At 37.8% G+C, this 9,788-nt stretch overlaps 1 long non-coding RNA gene across 1 annotated transcript; it reads right to left on the reverse strand.

Moving 5' to 3' along the window:
- Positions 1-4,574: 4,574 nt before the first annotated feature.
- LOC119660483 lies at positions 4,575-8,412 on the reverse strand. Its single transcript, XR_005250434.1, has 3 exons — positions 8,178-8,412; positions 7,558-7,579; positions 4,575-4,869 (listed from the first exon to the last, which is right to left on the reverse strand). It is a non-coding gene; the product is annotated as an uncharacterized LOC119660483 (long non-coding RNA).
- Positions 8,413-9,788: the final 1,376 nt, after the last annotated feature.

Genomic DNA, 9,788 nt, shown 5'->3' on the forward strand with positions numbered 1-9,788 from the left:
AAATAATTTTTATTCTATATCATTTTCAAGTTACATCATACCTAAATACTGCTAATACTTGAATATAGTACAGAAATATTACTTCGGAATTGAATTGTTGCGAATAATGCAGGCCCTAGCAGGAAAAGTAAAGCACAATGCAGCGAAAATGGAATCGAAGAGTGAAGCATTTCATTGCTATCGAGTGTGAACAATGAAATTAAATTCCGATCGACTTACCACAACTAACTCAGGCGAAGAAAGCACACGAAGGAGAAATAGACGAAAACGGATCCAATATTCGAACAATTCAAAATGATGGATTTTACCTCCTTGAAACTTTATAAAGATGAAAACGGAGAGGATATCCAATCCGATTGCGAGTAGCACTCAACATTTTTCTTCATGAATGAACGAAGATGAAGGCGATCGAATTGAGATTGACCCAACCGTAGTTGTCCCAATTTTTTTTAGAAAAGTAAAGAATAAGCAAAAATGTATGTAAGTCAAATGGGTAATAGAGAACGTTTGCCTGCAACCGGCGAAGATCTATGGGTAGCCGGAATGCGCAATAGCACTTTCATCTTTTCTTGAGCTGTAATTGCTCATCCACAAAAGACACTTTGGATTCTTTTATGTTAATCTTAGCGAAGTCATTCCCCATGTGTAGCGATTTTACTTGATATCGAAACGCTTCGAAAGATTCAAGGAAAAATATTTAAATCGCAAGTTTATTCGAGATATTTTTTGCACACGGAATGAAATAAACGGAATAAGAATTTAGAGATATAAAAACACCCACTACTCAATTGAGATTATGACTCGATAAAACGTAACATGTTCACATAGAGATTAATTTTGAATTTCGACTTGATGACATAATAGTCAAATGGTTAAATTGTATATATTCAGATATCGACTCAAAATATGTTGACCTTTTCAGAAGGACAAAACCATGCCCTATAATGATGTGAGCATAATGCCAAACCACGAATCTGCATAATTGTACTTCCAAGAAAATAGAGTTTAATTTTTTCAAGCTCTATGAAAACTGGATATTCGCGGAAATGATTTATAGATTCAATTCTTCGAGTTAAAACTGTTAGCAATTTTCCTCATTTGTCGGAAGGAAACATCCCACTATTACCAACCAGAACGAAATGGACGTTATTATCATATATCATCGTAGTTCAAGTCCAGCAGAATGTTCAAATTACCGTCCGATTTGGTTACTTTCCCATACCATGAAAATCTTTAAACGCATTGTTGACAACCGTATTCGCGAAATCGTTGAAATAACAGTGAATCAACCCGGATTTGTCAAGAACTGCGTAACTACTGTAGCATCGAGAAACGCCATTTGCATTTCTGGATCTAGAGGAAACCTTTGATCGTGTGCCACACGAACTAATCTAGTATGCTCTACGACAACACTTAGCGCCAGAAAAAATCGTGCGCTGGTTCCAACTGCTCTAAAACGATCCGAAAAGTAAAATTCAAAGTGCGACGGGTGTACCAAAATCGCTTCGTGTCTCTGTTGGTGCTCATCAAGGAAGCACCCTCCCACCACTTCTCTTTGTTTTTGTTATGGACACTATTACACGGGACATCCAAGGCCCAGCGCATTTAAACACTGCTTTATGCAGATGAGGTTTTCCTAGCGTCCAATAGCAAAAATGATCTCGAGCAACTTGTCCAAAAATGAAATGATCGCCTCATCCATGAATCTGAATAAAATTGAATTTTTGAAGACCGATCTCCATGAAACAGGCACAATCACTGTCAATGGCAGTGACCTGCCCAGAACTGAGCGGTTTAAATATCTCGTGTCAATGCTACCGGCCAATGGAGAACTGCGTTGCGAAATTGCTTCACGCATTAGCACAATCTGGATGAAGTGTCGTTCCACAACTGGCGTTCTTTATGATCGACGTATCAACGAACATCTCAAACCTAAATTTTATCGCAATGTCGTCCGCCCTGCCGCTGGATGGATATTTGAAAGCCTTGCGATGACATCCAGATCAGGCTTTTGATAAAACAAAATGGCGAAACCGATCACGACGAGCCGACCCTGCTTGTGAACGGGACAAAGGCTGAAGAAAAAGAAAATCATATATCATCACCACCTTTGTCAGTCGTCAAGCCGCTTATCAAATATTTCTCTATAAATTCTAGGAAACTGTTTTTTTCTGAGATATCCCAACGAAATTGGTTTCTCGACGAACCATGGTGAGTATTAATGAAACAAGTCATAAAAATCTAGGGCAAACCAAAGGTCAACTACGTTTCAAACAAATCACAAAATTATCCAAAAGGTCTATGAAACCCATGTTTCTTCTCCAAGAAATTTGTATTATGATCTTCTCAAGTATAAAAGAAAAATATCATCAATAACGTCTACGAGATAACTGCAAACATGACACCCACCTGAAAGCTGAGGTGACCAATAAAAACAGCTTCAATTTCCCATAAAAATCCCGCAATTTAAACTGTTCTTTCTGAAAGCTAGATTTTATTGTGTTCGAAAGGCTTAGCCGTTAGAGCGCTAAACAGCCAGTTGCTGGTCACATTGTCTCCTAGTGTACCGGAGCAGTTTTAGAATGAAGTACCTTAGCTCATCTCAAGAAATTCTTGCTTCTAGCACGCAAATTGAGCCTGGAACCTCCTTTTTAAAAAATTATTAATTTGTATCATCCATATCGATTGATTATTTGTTTTATTGAAATTTTGCCCCCATTCCATCTTCTGGTAAACTGTCATAAGACGGAAATCAAATACAAACCATGCCTCTTCAGGTATCTAATATTCCTTTTTGTAAAATAGATTTCAAGACATCAAAAAGGCAACAGAACTTCTTCCTGCCAATTCATTGGAGCATTTATCAGTCCGACCTCGACCCAAAATATCATCAATTTAAACTTCCACACAAAACTCACCACCAATAAGAACCATTTGTGCTATAAATAATATTCTTGGGAGTTTGACGGGAAAAGGATGCTCACAGATGACTTATGTCCTACGAAATTCGATTACAAGACTGAAATTTTCGAGTATGCGTATTATTAAATTATGCTACTTCCTCTTCGGAACTGTTGATTGTTGCCTGCAAGGTAGAAGTTTTAAGGAAGATCTTCTCCCATATTGGTGGAATGGTTTCGAATATCTACTATATTCTTCCTTTGCAAGATTCTCAGTTACACAAATTGAATATTCTACACAGAAGCGGTCGGTGGAAGATGTTTTGAAATAGTTTCTTGTTGTTATTGCTAAATCTCATCTTGAGAGCAAGCCATTCAGTTCGGTTTGTGTTGATTCCATCTGCTCCTTGGAATCCGTTATGCAGAAAATCATAGAATTTTTGGGAAATATTTTGATATTCGGAGGAATGGAAGTTTAGGAATTCTGAATTTTATTAAAAGCACACTCTTTAATTGACCACGAAAAGTAGATTAAATTTAAACTAATTGAAAAATTGTTCTTCTAGTTCCAGCTATCTGGTAAAATAAAATGCACACAAATTTCAATAAGCATGAAAAACTATAAAACTATCAATATATGCAGGCTTCAACAAATAAGAGTATTACTGATAAATGGGAAAGAAACTCCACTTACCATGCAATCCAATTATTCCCAGAACACGCGTATGTTTCATAATGTACAAAAAACTCGGTTCATTTATGTATTCACTACGCAAGAAAATAACACGAAGAAACCATTCACTTTCTTTTAACTTGTTACTTTCTACATACATCACTGCCAAGTAATGAAATCAACGAACCACAAACTTTTCTTTTTCCAGCATCATGATCATGTTAAGTGGCTTTCAGAAAGCATGGGAAAGATATCCTCGGGCTCTTAGATGCATGTTAAAAACCCCTTAAAACTCTCATCACTCTGAAGTTTCCTTACACCTAAAGCAAGTACAGAAGGCATCCTAGTCTTTCTCATTTCTCTTAGCAAGTCCGCGGGAATGTAAAGAACATGTTGGATTGGGATAAGCCTTGGTGGAATTTACTTATCATAATTGCGTAAAATTCTTCATAGAAGAAAGTCAAAACTGACAAGGTACGGTAATGCAAAGATGGGTGGCATACAAACGTCGCTCACTAAACGGTCAGGCAGCCCCCCTTTCATGGCACAAATTTCTGCACAGCAACGTTAATACTAGCGACAAAATTCTGAAGGAAATGGTTTCGTTCGCTTTAGCTGGGTGCTCGCCATGGGCAAAAAGTGTCAAGTCATATTAGAAATTTATTTTGCCGTGAAATGAGATAAACTTTTGGTCGGTGATAAGTTGCCCGAAGTGAAATAAAGCTACCACTTTTCAAAAGAACTTTGTCGGACTATGTCTTGATTCAGGTAGAGAAGAACTTCAATTATTTACCAGTTAATAACGGTAAGTTTCTACCCATTATGGTCAAGGGTTTCAGGTTCATTTGGCCCGATCCCGACTTTTCAAGATTTAGTTGAAGTAAAGTAAATATGCTTTTTCAACTCTAACAGTAAAAACTTTTATTTTGGTAATCACAGCCTTTCAGTATGCAGAAAGAACAATTCCTATATTATATTACAGTTAACTTGGCATTCATAAATCTATCTCAGAGAAAAAACGTCCAAACTTGCTAATTTGCATTGGTGATACGCGACAATTCTGCATTATCTCTGTCCTTCCAGTGTTTAATCCCAACGTCTCCGTGTAAAGTGTCTACATCTTTCTCTTATCGTTTACTAATTACTTTCGAAAAGCGTTAAGTCATACACTAGTTTATATAGACAATGAAAACTTAACAATGCCTCCATGAAACAATAAATGACGATTTGAAGTCTGGCGAAGACGACCGTCATCTTCGCATATCCACCCGCGTCATTGTTGACGTCGAACAATGTCTGGAGTAGAAAAAAACATTCCTTCAGTATACGTCTGACTTGCCATGCAGCATTAGATGGATACAGAAAATATAGTGTTCATTAAGCCAGATAGGGCAGATAGAAGATAATAGCATCCTAATACCAAATGCAATTAAAAGGAAACAGTTGAATTAAAAAATCTTCTCGTATTACGATTATATGGATTCCCATACTCGATGGCATTTTCTGAGGTGCAGAATTTCTTGCCAGTTCAACTTAAATAATTATTAAAATAAGATTAATAAACATTTCTTCGAGAAATAAAAAAGTACCCTGGCAACAAATGCAAACTCAAATCTAGGATCATGCGACGACAAAATATTTTTCTCAATAAAAAAATTCATCTAACATTCTTGTATTTTAAGACGTAGATATCAGTTGCTTTTTTAAGATTTTTACGTTAAGTCGTTTTTGAGGAAGATAATTAAAGGGACCTCTTTCTTAATTCCGCTACTCCACCACGGCGCAACTTATGTCAAAACTATGCTTTGAAAAGTACTAATTGAGACCCTTCAGTTAATACCACATTTATACGTTAGGCATTCCCTTAAACACAATGTAGATACCATTCACAGCATGCGTGTAGGTTCACAGTGTCAACTTCCCCATCAAACTTTGTGCGTTTATACATCACCGTCTTTAAAAAGGGAGTGCGTAGCAAGTGGTCATACCGTCAATCAAGGGTAAACACTCACCACCGGCCACCAACTCTGATTTGCTGCAGGATATTATGAGTATTGTTTTCCCACAAGTTCCAATTGAGGCGAATCCACCCACTATTTAGGTAGGTTACGCTGAAATTCCACATAAAGAGTTCTTGAAAATTGCCGAAAATAAAACCCCAGGCTTAGACGGCATTCCGAATAAAGCTCTTATAGTGGCCGTGAAGACAGTTCGAAATTGCTCAGCTAATTTGCTAACTTCGAAACCAAATAAACCTTTGGCTGATGCTTTGCTTTCTAAGCATATATGCCTATTAAAAGCCATCGGCAAATCATTCGATCGAGTCATCTACAATAAGGTTACGCGGATTACCAAAAAAGGGAGGGTTCTCAGATAAGTAGTTCGAATTCCGAAAGACGAGAACTATTGTCAGTGCGATCATTATAGTAAACGAAATTGCGGAGCTAGCAATGGAGGTGAATAATTCTTGCACAGTAATTACTCTCGATCTAAGGAAGCAAAATAATCGACGTTTTACTCAAATTAGGCACTCCCAAATATCTGGTGCGCATCTTCATAGAATTTCTCTGGAAGAAGCTGTTATGCTACGATTCAGACGGTGGATCTAATCGCATGATGTATCCTGTAGAGTTCCACAAGAATCGGTCGGTGCCGGTCTTCACGTGCTCGCAGAGAATAAAACTGAGGTAGTTCTAATTACAAAATGAAGAAACAAAACATCGGCAAAGATTAGGATTGAAGAGCAAATTGTATATTCGCGACCAACGCTCAAATAATAAAAAAACATAGCACCTTTTCTCAGAATTGAAGAATTGTCACAGCTGTTTCAAAGGTTCTAATCAAATTCTTAAGCGGACACGGAGAGCGTCAAATATGGAGGATGTGGCGCATGTTGACATTTAGTGCTCAAGATTTACCACATGCAGAACGGAGGCGAGAAGATCATAGAGCACATGCTTACTGCAGATGTAATGCGTTGGAAAAATTAATGAAAGTGATCCACAACATGCTGAGGAAGGAGGAGCTTCGGAGGAAGGTGATAAACGACAACATGAGCCGCATTCCATAACTAATCTTGCCACGCGATGTAACACCGGAATGGCCTTCGGGGTAAGCGAAGGAGAAGAAGGTGATCTTAGTGGTGACAGGAGTCAGCGATGGATTTCCCACTCCACTTATTCTTCATCGACTTTGAGAAAGCTTTCGGCAGCGTAAATAGAGAATATATATACAGTTCACTACGCGGAGAACGAAAATAAGGTCACCTTACAATAATCAAACTTTCGAGGTGTTCTTTGATGCATTCTAGGATTACTTTATCTTTACGACAGTAGGAAGCACGCGCTCTACCAATTGTCGCCAGGCCAGGTCAGGAAACTGCAATTTGCGGAGCTACCAGCAATAATCTGACACCAGATTCGCGTCTACCATCACTAGGATTCCAGTACCGCAAGAGGGAAACGAGTACTCACACAAATATTTCAGTTAGGCCCAGAATGCCCAGCTTATATTGCGAAAATTTCCATTCAAAGTAGAAGGGGCGAACATTCTATAGGGTCCTTGATGCCGCTATCGAGGAACGTGCACACATTCCAAAGCCCATCAAAAACAATTTTCGATAGTCCAAAGTCGCGACCATGAAGTCAGTTCCTATTCAAGGCACTATTGACGTTTCGGTAGCGAAATTCCGAAATTTTCGGATTGCTGGCGCAAAAATTTCTATGGATAAAAATAAGAGGTTGAATAGAGGAACCATGTAAAAGCTAAATGTCCGAACATCGCGTAACAATTATAATTCATCCATGCAAGAACTTCGAGAAAGAAAACCAGCAATGCCAAAAGCGGTTGAATTTTCCAAGAGGCTTTTTAGGTTAAATTCTCCCCCTCGAACAAAAAGCGATTAAATTTTACAAGAATTATTACTTTTTAGACTAAGTTCCTCGTACAAATTTCGATATTTGAATAGAAAATAAGATGACTTACCAGCAAGGTTTGAAATACTCATCTGAAAGAAAAAAAAGGATGTGTATTAATGAGATGTAAAATGCTCGAAGTATTTTTCTCTATTTAAGTTTTGGCAACAGCATCATTAGTTGGTTGTCAATTAACCAGTAATGTGTCAACTGCCATCCTAGGTTAAAACCAACATAATCTCAAACCCTTAATCAAACCACCGAATATAAAAAGTAGGCAATATCGACTTTGTAAACTGATTATGTATTTTAAATTTTCTAAATTCATTGTGATTTTTTATCAAAGTAGTCAGCCACCATGCTCGACAAACCTTGCCACTTCTTTTGAAATCTACAGCCATTTGGCAGGGAAAAATTTCAGTGCAGAATGTGAAAACATTCGCTTAGCAGTTCGTTGAGCCTCATGAGCTAGGCTTCCACGGGAAAGAGATAAATGGCCTACCAGTGAAATGATAGAGGTGTATCGATGGTACGTGCGATTACTGTCCATAAAAACAGAGTTTAAATAAGAAAAAAATCTGAATTTAGACTTTTTATTTATTTATTATTTCATAGCAATCGACTACGACTACACCAGGATAATTAAACTAAAATTAACTGTAACATCTACATATATATATATATACGTACAAAAAATGCCCTTTAAAATACTGCATTTGCACTGCAAATAAATATGACCCTAAAGACTTAGATCAATTTAAAAAGTAAAGTCCAGCCATTCACTCAAATCACAACCAAAGGCCACAAAAAGTGTTTAATGGATAAGAGCATTCAAGTAAATTTCCGCTTTATTAACCCTTTCTAAGCGCGAGTTGAATTTATTGTCAATGATTCGACCGTTCACTTAATTTTAGAGAGAACAATTGGTTCCTCTGTTTGCAAGCACACTGAAAAGTAAATGTTACGCTGGTCGCTAAGGGTGATGGGTTCATATATATGCAACAGGAACGGTTAGGAAGTGAATGGTTAGAATGAAGTGTTGCCAAGCAAACATTACCCAGTAACAATTTTGAAAGTGGTAGCTTTAGGAGTCCTCTTTTCTACGCGAAAATAATAAGCAACCCATTCTCGAAGCAATATTGCTTCGTATTTAAGTAAATGATTGCTATTGGATGTTGCGAAATTCACCGATTTATTTCGCAACTAGAATTTTGATACAAACATACAGGCAAATTCAGACCGTTGCCTGCCCGAAAATTGTAAACTAGCAAAAATATTTCATACCTCATCTCCAATTAAGATATTACGCTTCATCGTCTTTCTCAGAAAGAAACAGAGATTAAACACGAAAACCCTTAAATTCATATCGACACCGTTGCAATAGGGACTGCGAACTGAACTACGATTTTGACCGGGATGCCCATAAACCGAAGCTGTATGAGAACAATTGGCCGAATCCCATAGAAGATTTATCGTTATGTCAGTTCCGGACCAGAGGAAATATCCGTCTATTTATTTGTATAAGTCAAAAGTATCAGCCGTGCAAACATATTATCTGCAGGACCGTTATTCTTGCCATGGAGTCAACCCCATAATTTATAGTAATAATCACGCACCTTGGGGAGTAATGGTGCCGAGTGAAGTAGCGTAGACAACGACATAAGGTCTTCAAAATCCGTCCCGGGTGTGAAGTTACAACATGCAAGCAGGGAGGAGTAAGAAATACAGGAGCCTCACCACACCTAACTGCTGAATATATATGCCTTTTCATTCAGCCAGATGATATGATGGCCTGGTCCATTCAAGAGCACTGCAGTGGAAAATTAGAATTTCGTTTGTGTTCTATGAATAAAGATGAGACGAAAGATTTCCCCGGGAAATCTATCCATTTTTATTTCTTCACAATTTATGTATATCCTCGCATCCAATTGCTTTTAGCATCTGGTAGCGAGCAGCGTTTAAAGGAAAATCTCTCAGTTGAATGTGGCGATTTTGTACGGAAACGAGGAAAAACTGAATGCTAGAATGCTTGATGGATGGCTGCATGGTAGAATTTTGTCTGCAGTTAATCGGCCATAGCCAGACATTTGGCTATATCAATGGCGATGGCCATGGTTGCCGTTGCGACGGGACGTTGGCGTGAATGCGATGAAATGATGCGACACATTTCCTTTTTTTTATGATTAAAACTATGCATGAATGGAGTAATGATGCAATTAAGAAAAGTTTCTTGGTTGCAAATTTATCGTGTGTAATGTATGCTCGGTGTTATCTTTTAAACTTTTTAGTTTATTTCTTCTA

The sequence above is a fragment of the Hermetia illucens genome, chromosome 6 (assembly GCF_905115235.1).
Source record: "Hermetia illucens chromosome 6, iHerIll2.2.curated.20191125, whole genome shotgun sequence".
Classification (NCBI taxonomy): Eukaryota; Metazoa; Arthropoda; class Insecta; order Diptera; family Stratiomyidae; genus Hermetia; species Hermetia illucens.